We start from the raw sequence: 12,926 nt of genomic DNA on the forward strand, positions 1-12,926 counted from the left end.
ATGGCTCGACAGTAGCTTTCAAACGAGCCCAAGTTTGTTCAAATCGGTTCAGCCATTTCTGAGAAAATTGAGCGCGTTCAAATATCTTCGAAAAGTGCACACACATACACACACACACACACACACACACACACACACACACACACAGACATTTTCCGATCTCGACGAACTGAGTCGAATGGTATATAACACTATGGGTCTCCGAGGCTCCGTTCGAAAGTCGGTTTTTTCAGCAATTCTAATACCTTTCTATAGAGAAAGGCAAAAATTTTATTAGATATAATTTTTATTTTTATCTAAGCATGCAAGATAGAAATGAAAGCGCATTTTTACTTCTGATACTTCAAAGTCGTAAAGAAAATCTAATATATTCTTACTATGGAATTCATCCGAGTAATTTTAATGTTGATCGTGAAGCAGGTTTTAAAATTTTCTTGAATTTTGAATAATTTCGAAATAGGTAGATCGCAGGGGTATGTTGGTTTTTCATTTTGATTTATAAACCTTATGTAGAACTGTTCACTGTTCGCCTCAGGCGCCATAAATGTTCACTACGGCTCTGAAACGAGGTGCGAATTTTTATAAAACTTACTGGTAATTTCATCTCGTTCGAACTTGTTAGTTAGACTTCTCAGCTACGGATAAACCGATTTTCACAAAACATGATTCAAATTAAAGCTTTCATTGTCCCAAAAGATACTGTGCAATTTCACCCAGATCCAACTTTCGGTTCCGAAATTAGATGGCGATGGATGTCAAAACTTTCAAACTATCATACAAAATGATGCGAAACCGGTACGCATCGGTACGTACTGGTACGGAAGAATAAAACACCACCACCTAGCACGCAACGTGCTTTGTTCAATTGTGTATAGCGTGCAGGGTTGCCCCATTTACCATGACTGGACATAACTGTTTACGAATTGAAAAGGTTGTGGTAGTTTATACTCAAAGAAAGTTTTTGATTTTCTTCAAGTTTGAACGAAAAAATCCTGACAGAATCTTCTAGTGATGTTTCTGAAAATATAAGTAATATGAGAAAGGCATCATTACACCACTAGGTGGATTAAAACAGGTTTTTTTTTGAAAATTGACTTCAAAACTGTAGGATCCACTTATTTTAATCTGTAAATAAATCCACTGAACCTGCAACCTAACACCAACGCAGGTATGTGTGCCTTTACATTTACAGTCTATATGTTTACGTAGAAAATCACTCGAACGATCCTTCTGTAAATGTTAAGGACCGGGTTTCGGTCCGCCCAGTTTCTTCGAAAATTAAAATATCGATATCTGAGTAGTAGTAATTGTTGGTATAAATACGACTAGACTGTTTCAATTTCACACTGACTGATTCCATCGGTGCTAGGTTATGCAGAGGCGCACTCTGTTTGTCCTGTTTGTTGTGCAACCGCTCCGTAGGGATGATAAATCTCTCTGAAGAACTACTGACGTGCTCGAGGAATGTTCATGGAATTCGCCTTCAAGAAAACGGAATCACTTTTTATTTTATCTACACCTTAACAGTGTTGCGGCGGAAGGAATTCTATGCAGCTCTACCTGTGAATATTTGCATTTGTTGAACGAGTTTCTCGAATACATGAATAGATAAACTCATAATCTGGTTTTACAAAACTTGTTGAAGTAGTTCGGCGTGCCTGGAATGCTGAATCGGTGTGACCCAGAACAATCATATTTGAATGCGATGACAGTTTGCATGTTGCACTGGATGTCAGCAAATGAAGGATGAACCGGGAGTTTCCATGCAAGTGTTTTATAAAAAAGCAAACTCCCAAATCGATCCACTGTATGGCAAATCCAACCGATAGCAAGAGATAAGAACATTTTTGCATACCGAACTGGAAAAATTAAACTCGGAGTAACTGATTTCATGCAGCAGGTTCTACTTTGCTCAGGTGTAGCGAGATGGAAAACTAGAGCTTCCGTAGCTTGCTTTTTCGTGAGCATCGAACCAGCAGTGGGAGTTTGGGAAATTTATAGCACTTTGTTATTTGTCTGCAAATTGAGTTAGTTTCCTCTTTTCGAGCAGCAAACAGGTCAGTCCACTAGGGATGCTGCTGTCTCTCTATCTATCTCTCGCTCTCGCCTTGACAAATGGGGACACAGGGTAGCCGGACTGGGATGAAAAATTCGCTCGTCATTGACCACCGAGAAACGATTTATCAACTTTCTTGCATCACATAGAAGTATATCGGAGTTATCACAATCACCGCACTCAGCTGACCTTTTCAGTTTCTGGTCTGGTCATTTCGGATACCCGTTCCCCGAGCATAACCCGTCAAATCATTCCTCCGGGTATTTATGAGCGTAAACTTTCGGACAGCTCGGTAAATAACTAAATATATCACACGTTTATCCTTTTCCGTCACAGAGCCGCAGATTGTTCTTCTCGCTATTATGTTTAAATCAAACAGATATCGTTCATCTTGCCGACAATACACTCGAACTGGAATTTTTTCCGTGTATTCCGTGACCATGACCAGCATATTGAATCGAATTCTCCTATCGATGTGACGAAAGCTGAAGGCTCAAGCAAGCATCGGTAAGTTTGTTCACATCGGAATGATTTGCAGGAAAATACGCTGCCACTCACGTGCTGACGGTTCATTTTTCAAAAGGTCGATTTTTCTATTGTCTTGCACTTCATCCAAAGACTGACCACCGAAACATGCGCCTGTAGGTACAAGTCAGTTTCGACAAAGATCGGATCATTCTCGAAGGCGTCTTTCAACTTTGCACCAATTGCAAGTCTGCGTGTTTGATATCGAGTCCTTTCTAGTTGAACAACGTGAAAAATACCGGAGTACGAGAGGTTCTTTTTCGTGTTGAAACACTTTAGTTGTGATGCTGAAGTTAGGGGAAAACTTCGAGGGAATACCGTAAACAGAAAACTACTACTCTGTAGGATTTGGGGGAACGTTCTCCGTATCGAAAGGGGGGAGACTTACTGTTGAACTAAGCAGCGAGTGTGATATTAATTGAAGTTTTTGCCTGGCTGACACCGTGCGTACCTCTGCATGTGTACTTGTGTTGAGTGGTGATATCAACAAAAAATAAGTAATTCTTATCAGCATGACAAGCAGATTAGACGAACGCTGGTTGTGCCGAGTCGAGTGTTTGTTGGCTAAATCAATTGCCCCTTCAGCTTGACCGCAAACGTTACTTTCCAAGCCGAAAGTAGGGCGATGGAACGTGCATACACTGGGGTAAAAATTCACATTTAAATGCTACACGAAAACAAATGTGATAATTTCTAACATATTTTTCATGTAGCAATATCGTGAAGCATCAAGTGGTGGAAAAGAAAATAAAAAACTCTCAGCCAAATAGAGTTTCATTTCGCAACTAAGTAGCTTCTCACGGAGAATTTCCATGCAGGTCAAAATGACTTCATTTTAAAAACTGCATGAAAATAATGCTTTATTTTTAATTTTCACGAATGAAGATACCAACCCGACACAAGAGTGACTTTTAAAAGAGACGAATATTACACTATACACTCGAAAAACATACACAGAAAAAAGTCGAACACTTTTCCATGAGTAACCGAAAAAAATCTAGTTAAAAAAACATCTCTCTAAAGTTTTTTGTTTTTAATTATATTGTTTTAAATTCCAAATACCGATAAAAAAGTGTAAGTTCTGAAAGAATTTTTGGGTATTTTTTCAGTTTTAAGCTTCTGATCGGAATAACGTAAAACTGTACCGATTTTTAAAATTTTTGTGTGTCAATAGTTTCTATGAAAAATGCGCAGATAAATAAGAGTGAAGTTTTGAGGTTGATAACGTCAATTGCATATGATTTTAGCAGGTTTCGTGGTTTGTTTATAGAGGGTACAATATTTTTTACATTCTTGTTTTGTCTTTAAATTTAGGCGATTTCACAGAACCTACAAATTTCAGCCATTTTACAGAACCTATAAGTGAAACTTTTAACATAACATATCAAAGAGTAATCCAAGCGAAATGTGGAATATTCAAAAAAGCATAACTCAAAAACGAAATTTTGCAAAATCTTTGATATACTAGGTGAAAAAGACTAAATTTTATTTTTGATTACATTTCGTCTTAGACTCACCAGTGCATAGCAATTCAAATTTTACTGCTTCATGCAAAACTTGGCAGTTCAATTTGAATCACTAAGCAAAATTCAAAACGGGTATGTGTCAGTTCGCTTTCACATCTCATCCAAGTCAGTCGATAAAACAAAACCGCTTACGTTCGAGACAGAAGAAACCAAGTACAGTATTGTGTAGTGAACAATAGAACGACCTCGAAATGAGTGAACCAAACGAACAAAAGCTATCGCCGATACGAAAGAATACAATTGTTGTTGACTTCAGGCAGTGCAAAATTCGACCTTCGATACGAGAACTTGAAGGTTTGCTTAAGGAGCAAATGCATCTTGACATTAAACGTGTGCATTTACTTCAATGCATAAGACAAATAATGTTGTTTACATTTGGTTTTATAAAGAGTTGGATGCAATTCAATTCGCAAAAGACAATAACAATATGCACTATGTGGAGCACGAGAACATTAAGTACAACATTCCATGGAGTATGGAAGATAGTGCTATAGAACTGCGTGTGCATGATCTTCCCTCAAGCGTCACCGATTCATATATTCGCAAAACTTATCCCAATCTCTAACGAAAAATAAAAGTGAAATAATTTTCCCCCGGTATTCTAAATGGCGTACATTTGTTATGCATGAGCTTGAAGAAGCCTATACCTTCTTATGTGACTTTCGGTCAGGATACAAGAATCCCGTGCAAATCACTTGTTACCTATGACAATCAGATGGCCACATGTCAATATTATCAAAAAGCTGTTCATTACGGTAAGCCATGTGATAAACTGGACAAGGAGACAACCACACCAAAGGACAACGGTGCTTCCTTCACACCAACCCCAAGCAACCCCAGTACAACTGTGACAGTCACCTACAACAATGAAGCATCTCCTTTAACGAATCCATCATCATCCCTATAGAACAAAGTACTATACCAGCTGCAGTTAACAACTTACCCTTAAAACCAACCAGCAACTGCAACCAATGTACAACTAGGTGCATCTACAGCAACTAGCACCGAAAAGAAGACGGAAATCGACAACAATACCATCGATGTGGCAATGGATGACGGGACGAACCACGAACGAAATGCCCCTCAATCCTCGTAGGAGAGAAATGGAAGCTCCTCTCCCCCTAAAAAAAGGGTGACAACGAGATCCAAATCAAAAAGGCGGGCGGGTAATGTCAGAGACATAACTGGATGTCGTGAATACGAAAACAACTGACATGTTCCTTAACACTTCCGAATATCAATTAGTTGATCAATTGTTTGAATTATGCAAGCATTCCCTTTTTTCGCATTTTTCGTAAAAACAAAGAAGGCATCACTTGATCTCGATTACTGTGAATTTCACACAGCGAAAAGTGCACAATCCTAATCAAACAGTGCAAGATTTGCACTAAACTGAGGTTTTTTACCTTCGATTTGCGAGCAAGAAATCCTAATAGTTTTTTTGGAAACTTTTTGAGCCATTAGAACGACTGGTTTTGTGTGATGCTCCCCATCGTTGTCCTTCTTCCGTTGTTTTTTCCACCAATGCAAACGACTAGCAGCTGTGACGTAATCGCTCTTGTCGGAAGCGAAACTAGCTTTGCAAACGACACATAATACATCTGCTCGCAGTGGCGATAGAATCCAAACTGATCCAATTTTTGTTAAAAGGTTTCTATTTACGTGATTTCGTCTGTAGCTTTTTCCTTATTTATTAACGGGTGGTCCTAACGGCTATAAAAATAGCAGCATATAGAATTTTATTGTCGATTATTTTATTTTGGATTCGCATTTCATTGAAAGAAACTATCAGGATGCTGTACTGGATTCCTGCCTTTCAGAAGGACAAAATTGTGAAACTCACTACGATATTAAGCACTGTTCGGAAAATTTTTCTCGAACGATTTGTTGTCCAGCAGCAGATATTTTGTTCTCTTCCTCAGAACGCGTTCTGATTGGCTGGTGTCGACATGGGTCAAATGAGACAGGTTTTTCAGTAGTGTACTATTGAAATACTTCAGTGATGTTGCTATTCTCGATTCTATTGGTAGTTAGATTATATAAATTTTCTTACAGAACACAGAGCTATGAGCTTTCAAGATACGAGAAAGGCAAACGCACCTTATGAATTATCCTCTTTGATACTCGTTTATACCAAACATTTCAGAAAAGTTATATTTTGAATTGTTTGAGATTATGTCACACAACTGAAAATTTTATCATAAAATTGTGACCATATTTCCGATGGCATGTAGCAAAAATTATGTTGAATCATTAGATACAACAGAAGATATTCACGATCAAAAACTTATCACTCTCTCAGAGGATACATTTTGAAAAGGCGCCCCATTGTAAAGTAAGTCGTATTCACGACAAAAAAAAATTATTTAAAAAATCGGCTCAATCGACCACGTAAAGCTTGTACACAAATAGGGCTGAATAAAAATATCTTTTAAATAAAAAAAACGGTTATGTGCACAAAAACCTCAGGCTAACCCCCGAATGACTAAATTTTAGAAATATGTTAAGAAATATATAGTGCTCTCTATCTACAAACCATGAAAACTACTAAAACCTTATGCAATTGACATTATCAACTACAATTTCACCAAACTTATCATAGAGTAGATAAAATTTTTATCAACAGCAGAACCGTCTTTTACCAATATCACACATCAGTAGCAGACATCCGTAACCATTTCGATATCTTCATTGCATGTACGAAATAGAACAAAGCACGCATCGTTCGTTTTGTGTTTTGTCTTCTATCAGTGTTGTACATATTGTCATTCTATATAGCGATTTGAAAACTTTCGCATTCATCACCCTGTAACTGCGGAACCGGAAGTCGGATCCGGATGAAATTTCACAGTAGTTTTCAAGATAATATGAGCTTCTATTCAAATTATGCTTTGTGAGAATCGGTTCAACCATCGCAGAGAAATCAAAGTAAGTTCCATTTTTGGAATTTTTCTTAGCCACTTTCGATGCTTCCGGAACAGGAAAAATCGGGACCAGTGGTACCGAATTAAGTTTTTATGCCAACAAACTAACAAGCTCTGCAAATAAAAAGAATTTATCAGACAGTTTTATGGGATTTGTACCTGTTTTTTACCATCGTTCATGACAAACTAATTATGATATTGGTAATTTTCGACTCATCACGATTTAGTTCTGGAACCGTAAGTCAGATCTGGATAAAATGTTCTAGGAATTTTTAGGAAACTATAAACTTTTTCATTTAAGTTTTAGTTTGTAAAATTCGATTGAGCCGTTTTAGAGAAAACACTTTTTTCTCTAATTTTCACGTATTACCATGTAACTCCGGAACCGGAAGTCAGATCCAATTTTTCAACTGAAAATATCGTGCAAAGCATAAATACCGTTTAGTTTTGAATAACATAAATCAATCGTAAATGTCATATAGTATTGCATTTCAGTGTAACGATTCCAAAGCCACATATACTGTCCGATGACCCATCGACAGCTGATTGTGTTTTCGAGAATCTTCAGCCTAGAAACGTTAAAACATTTCTTTTGATAAAGACCAAAACTAGTGATCGAAATGTCGGAAGCAGCGATCTCTCGCATGCAATTCTGTAGCCGCCACATTTTTCCGGTCTATTTAAAGCTAGGTTCCGTGGCCTTAGCTAGGTCCGAATGAGTGATAGCTGCTGTCACTTTTGGTTGGAAGATATAACGGTATAAATGACCGGCTAAACGCACTTTATTTTTTTACCGTTCAATTTTCTTTGAGATGGCTGATGCGATTGCAACAAACTTAAGCTCGTTTAAAAGTTACTATTTAGCCATTCATCAAGTTCGAAGATCGAATTACTGTGACTTCTGGTTCCGGAGATAGAATGGTATAAGTGACGTAACCGACAAAATGAGTTGTTTTTTTTTCAAACTCAATTTTTTCGAAAATGGCTGTTCCGATTCCAACAAATTCAGGCTCGTTTGAAAACTACTATTGGTTCATTAAACAAGTTTGAAATTCAAATTGCTGTCGCTTCCCAAGTAGCAAACATTGTTGTTGTATTGTATTTCTTAACTCTTCTCGCAATGATTATGAAAATGGAAAAGCGCACTTTGTTTGTATAATGTGCAACAAGTTTCTTGTTTGATATGTTTCACTGCAGTAATATTTGTTAAGAGAAAGCCGGAAATGAAACTGTTTAAATGAACGTATTGTACAGTCAGGTAATAAAACCTATCTGGAACATAATCCTTTCAGGTTTTTGAGTTGGTTTCACAAGCAGTAATACGAATGATTTTAACATTTGTTACATAAACTCGTAAAATCTCTTGTCTCACATATCCAACAAAAATAACCGTTCTGTAGCAATCGTGAAACATGCCAATTTTAACATGTTTTAATTGCTACTTGGGTTACGATTCCAGTGACGTAAACGTCAAAACTCATTACTGCTTAGATTTCTTGTTTATGGATTAACCGATATCAATAATTTTCAGTTCGCTCGAAACTAAAATTGGCCTGTGTTCCGGAGACATAATCGTACGAGGGACGTAATCGACAAAATAATTTTTTTCTACCCGTATAATTATTTCAGATTCAATTTGTATTATTGCTGAAATGCTTAATCTGAGAAATGTTGCTGAATATGTGGCGTACTAACCGAATCAATCAAAATTGAGCCTAAATTAGTGTAAAAATTATCTAAATTAAAATGCACAAAATATTTCATACAGACTGTGTCGGTGAAAGAGAAAAGCATTATCACACCACTAGGTGGATTAAGAATACACACTAAGATTAAATTCCTTTGTTCGGTTTTATTTTTGACGATAGCTTTCGGTAATCAATAGAAATAACCGATATTTCGGTACATGAGTTTTATTTTACAATAATTATGCAATTTTTTTATTACAAAATTCTGTAAATAGATATACAATTCATACGGTAAATCTGAACAGTCGCCGAGTACGGTAAAAACCATGCTTTCCGTATAGTAACATTATCTTCCAATAACCGATCTTCTGTAAAAACTGATTGTCGTGAAACTAACTGTCAAACAGTTATCAAAATTTTCAGAAGGTGGCTTTTTATTAACCAAACGAAAAAAATCTTAAGGGGTCCATCGAATGGATTGAGGTACAGGTGCTAGTTTTTAAAACATTAGAGCCACTCGAAGCATTTTGTTTAGTTATAGGCAGAAAATAATTTCGTATCACTTGTCCACTTGCTTCCAGCACAAATCGTTCGAGAGTAATTAGAGGTTAAAACTTTGAAGCTAAGACTCTGGAACTGAATCCTTATTCTGGATGAAAGAACTAAGTTTTTGGAGCTGGTTACTTGATTAGATATTTAAAGTGAATTTATTTCCCTAATTTATAATTGGAATTCAAATCCAGAACTCTGATTCAAAATTTCAACAACAGAATAGTGGAACAAAACTCAGAATATGAATTTTAGTTCTGGATTCTGAACTACAGGGTGTGCCAACTAATTTTTTTTAACTAGCGGTTATTTCGACATTGGTAACCTTAATGTCACTTCTGATTTGACAGAAACTTAAGGAACGCGTGAAATAGTGCCAACTGGGCTTGCGATCAGCTTGAAGAAAACGCCGATTTTTCCCAAAAAATCATCTTCTCGGATGAGGCACATCTCGGCGGGTATGTTAACAAGCAAAATTGTCGCATCCTCAGAGAGTGACGATTTGGTGCGGATTTTGGTCTGGCGGCATCATTATGCCATTTTTCTTCGAAAATGAGGCAGGAGCGCCGCCACGGTCAATACACTATGGTCTGAAACGGGAAATTAGCGTGACAAAAATATTTCCACTATTAAATATTAGTTTTTTGTAGTTGGTGTCTTAACAAAACTTATTTGTAATCAAATGGCGCTTCTTTTGATGAAATATTTCACTAGAGTGGTCCTCATTTAGATTGAAATCTGAAATCTAACTTTCTTAATTGAACTTAAAAATAATTTTGTTGTACAATAAAGTTGTAGGAAATTTTATTTTGAGCAACTTTGCTGAAAAAAGCACTTCTCTAGCTTTTCATTTGATCGAGTTACATCAATTTTCCCGAATAAAAGTAGGGTGGCTCCTGAAAAATCACTTTTTTGTTCCAACTTTTTTATGAAACGTTCCACGGAAAAGTTGTCTTCAGAAGAGTTGTTGTGCTAATCATTGCGCATAATTTTGCTCAACCAACCTTTTTCATATGAGCCACCAGTAAAAAGTTATGATTATTTTTTCATCAAAAACTATTCAAGCTTCAAATATCAATTTGCATTAGATGCCAGATCGATAAAAATGTATCCTATACGATTCCTGAAAGGTCGTAATATAAGCAAAAATTTAAGAAAAAAATGGGAGGGCGTTAATTTTTTTAACTTATTTAAATTTTTTTTTTAAATACCTTCAAAAAACTCAAAAACATTGCATAACTCTTAAACGACTTAACGTATCAACATACATCCTTTAGCAAAGTAGTAGTATCAAATTAGTTCTACAAGTGTTCCATACATTGACCTTTCGATAAATTTCCATCGAAAATTTCCTAAAACCACCCGCGCGCATGGTACTTGGACGATTTCCTTAAAATCAGAAAATGTGACTCTATCTATCTGTCACCATCATTGCTAAAGGACAGCACAAAGAAAATAAAAATAAAATTGGTTTTATTAACAAGATTATTAGCCAAAAACTCATGAGAAGTGTCAAAGCAAACTAATAATCGCATGTGTTACGATATATTTATATTTAAATTTTCAAAGTGTATTTATTCAGAATTTATATGGATTTGATGCGATTGTGCGTAATAATGTTTTTACGTGGAACAGTGAAGTGAGTTTCGAATATTACACTCTAATTGTATATTTCAAAAGAAGTTTTTCCTATCTTTCAACGAGTGCTTACAGTTTTCAGTGAGAGAGTCGATTTCGCGAAATCGAATGAATAAAACAGCGGTTTAGAAGCAAAATTTTCAAAACAAAATTTATGTTTCGTTTATGTCCTTTTCTTAAATACAACATCGTATAAAATAAAGAAAAGGCAACCGCGATTGAAATCTTTTTCGGTAGTAGTGTGTCATCTAGTGGCTAGTAGTCATTACGGTGTTAACGTTTTTCGGTGGCAGTGCGCCATATAGCTGCAAATTGCAGAAGCCAATTCAACCATTTATGTTGGTTGATTGTTTTCGTTTTATTTCTCTTATTCAACTAAAAAATTAGTTGAATGGAAATGAAGTGTGCCTTAGCTAAGAAATGACAGCACGTTTAATTAGTGAATTCAACTACAAAATAGCAATTTCAACAAATATTTTATTAATTTTAAGGGAATGAAAATTAAAAACTCTAAATTAGCAAAGGTAAGATTTTTTTAGTTGTCTCAAAAAATGATTAACCAAAATCAGAAAATCAACTAATTTTTTTGCCAAAATGCTGATTCCGGTCTTTCCGTGTATAAAATTTGTGACTTTCTTTTTAATATTAGCGAGGAAAATGTTCGCTAGTGACTTTTTTTAAACTGATTTCTGTCCATGTGAATTCAGTTTCAGTGAGAGACGCGTTTGCGAAAAGTTTTCTGATCGATGATTTTTTGTCTGAAAATCACTTTCACTTTCGAAAATTTTCAGTTACAATTTTCGAAATTCTGATTATTTCCCAACACTGCATTTGAATTCAGAACCTGAATTTTTTAACTGAATTCTGAACCTCTTATAGGTTTCAAATTGAATTTTGGCATACAATACAGAGTAGACGGAAGTAGAGTAGTCTACAGAAAAAAACTGTATTTGTTCCATCTTATTTAAATGTATGGTCGTCAATAAGTTGTGCTTTAGTATAGATGCACCGTTAGAATTCTGGAAGCGAAGCAATAGAAGTTGCAAATCTAGTACGAACGATTGTCTACATTCGGAAATGTGAAAGAAGCATGTTCGTTTTATTCGTATTCACGTCTTCCAGTTATGTCTGTGACATTACCCACTTTCTTTTTTCTAAGCCTTTCTGAGGACTTTTTCAAGCTTGGATTTTAGCTTGAAGACAAATTTAGCAAATTTGTATACCTATAAAATACCTGAGCCCCTTCCCAGGAGAAAAACACTAAGTCTAACTATAAAAATAATAGAATACGAAAAGACACCCCTTCCGGTAACTCAATACCTTCCAAAAAAAAGTCTCACATCATATATATTGTTAATTCAGATCAATATAAATCAAAATCTATAGATTTCAAATCATAATTATAATTCCAGTAAAACTAAATCTTTTTTCTCACCACCCATGCCAAATACATGAGGACCCGTTTTCCCCTAAATTAAGTTATCGTTATTTGCGTTATTGATAACATAGGCGATATGTACAGAGATGCCAGATCTGCAGATTTGTCTGCAAATCTACAGATTTCGGGTATAGTGCTGCAGACACTTTTTGTTGTTCAGACTTTTGAAAATTGAGTTTTTCGCAGACTTTCGAAATTGCCGCGACCTTTTTTTGCACGTTTCAACATTATGAACTATGCATTATGAACTGATGATGAAATTTGTCCGTTTTAGTAATACTTATACAAAATTTGATCACAAAATAAAAAAAATAAATACAAATAAACACCATTTCCGGTGGAATCGCTCACATGCTTTCTTCCGAGATTCGGAAACTAATCTGCTCTTGCACTACGGTTGTTTGTTCTTTAGGACCATGTTAAAAAATACGTTGTCATATTAAGCACAATTAGAATTATTAGAGAAGCACAATTGTTCAAAAATAATTGTACAGAATTCTTTTCGTCATCGTGTCGTGTCACAGTGGAGCAATTCAATGACACATAGAGCAAACGAACAAGTTCGCATTGCACAAATAATGG

The 12,926-nt window shown here is 35.8% G+C and overlaps 1 protein-coding gene across 2 annotated transcripts in view; it reads right to left on the reverse strand.

Annotated features, from left to right (window-relative positions):
- LOC131438235 (uncharacterized) overlaps positions 1 to 12,926 on the reverse strand; it is a 679,506-nt gene that overhangs the window by 568,991 nt on the left and 97,589 nt on the right. The window lies entirely within an intron of this gene.

This window comes from Malaya genurostris, chromosome 3 (assembly GCF_030247185.1).
Source record: "Malaya genurostris strain Urasoe2022 chromosome 3, Malgen_1.1, whole genome shotgun sequence".
NCBI lineage: Eukaryota > Metazoa > Arthropoda > Insecta > Diptera > Culicidae > Malaya > Malaya genurostris.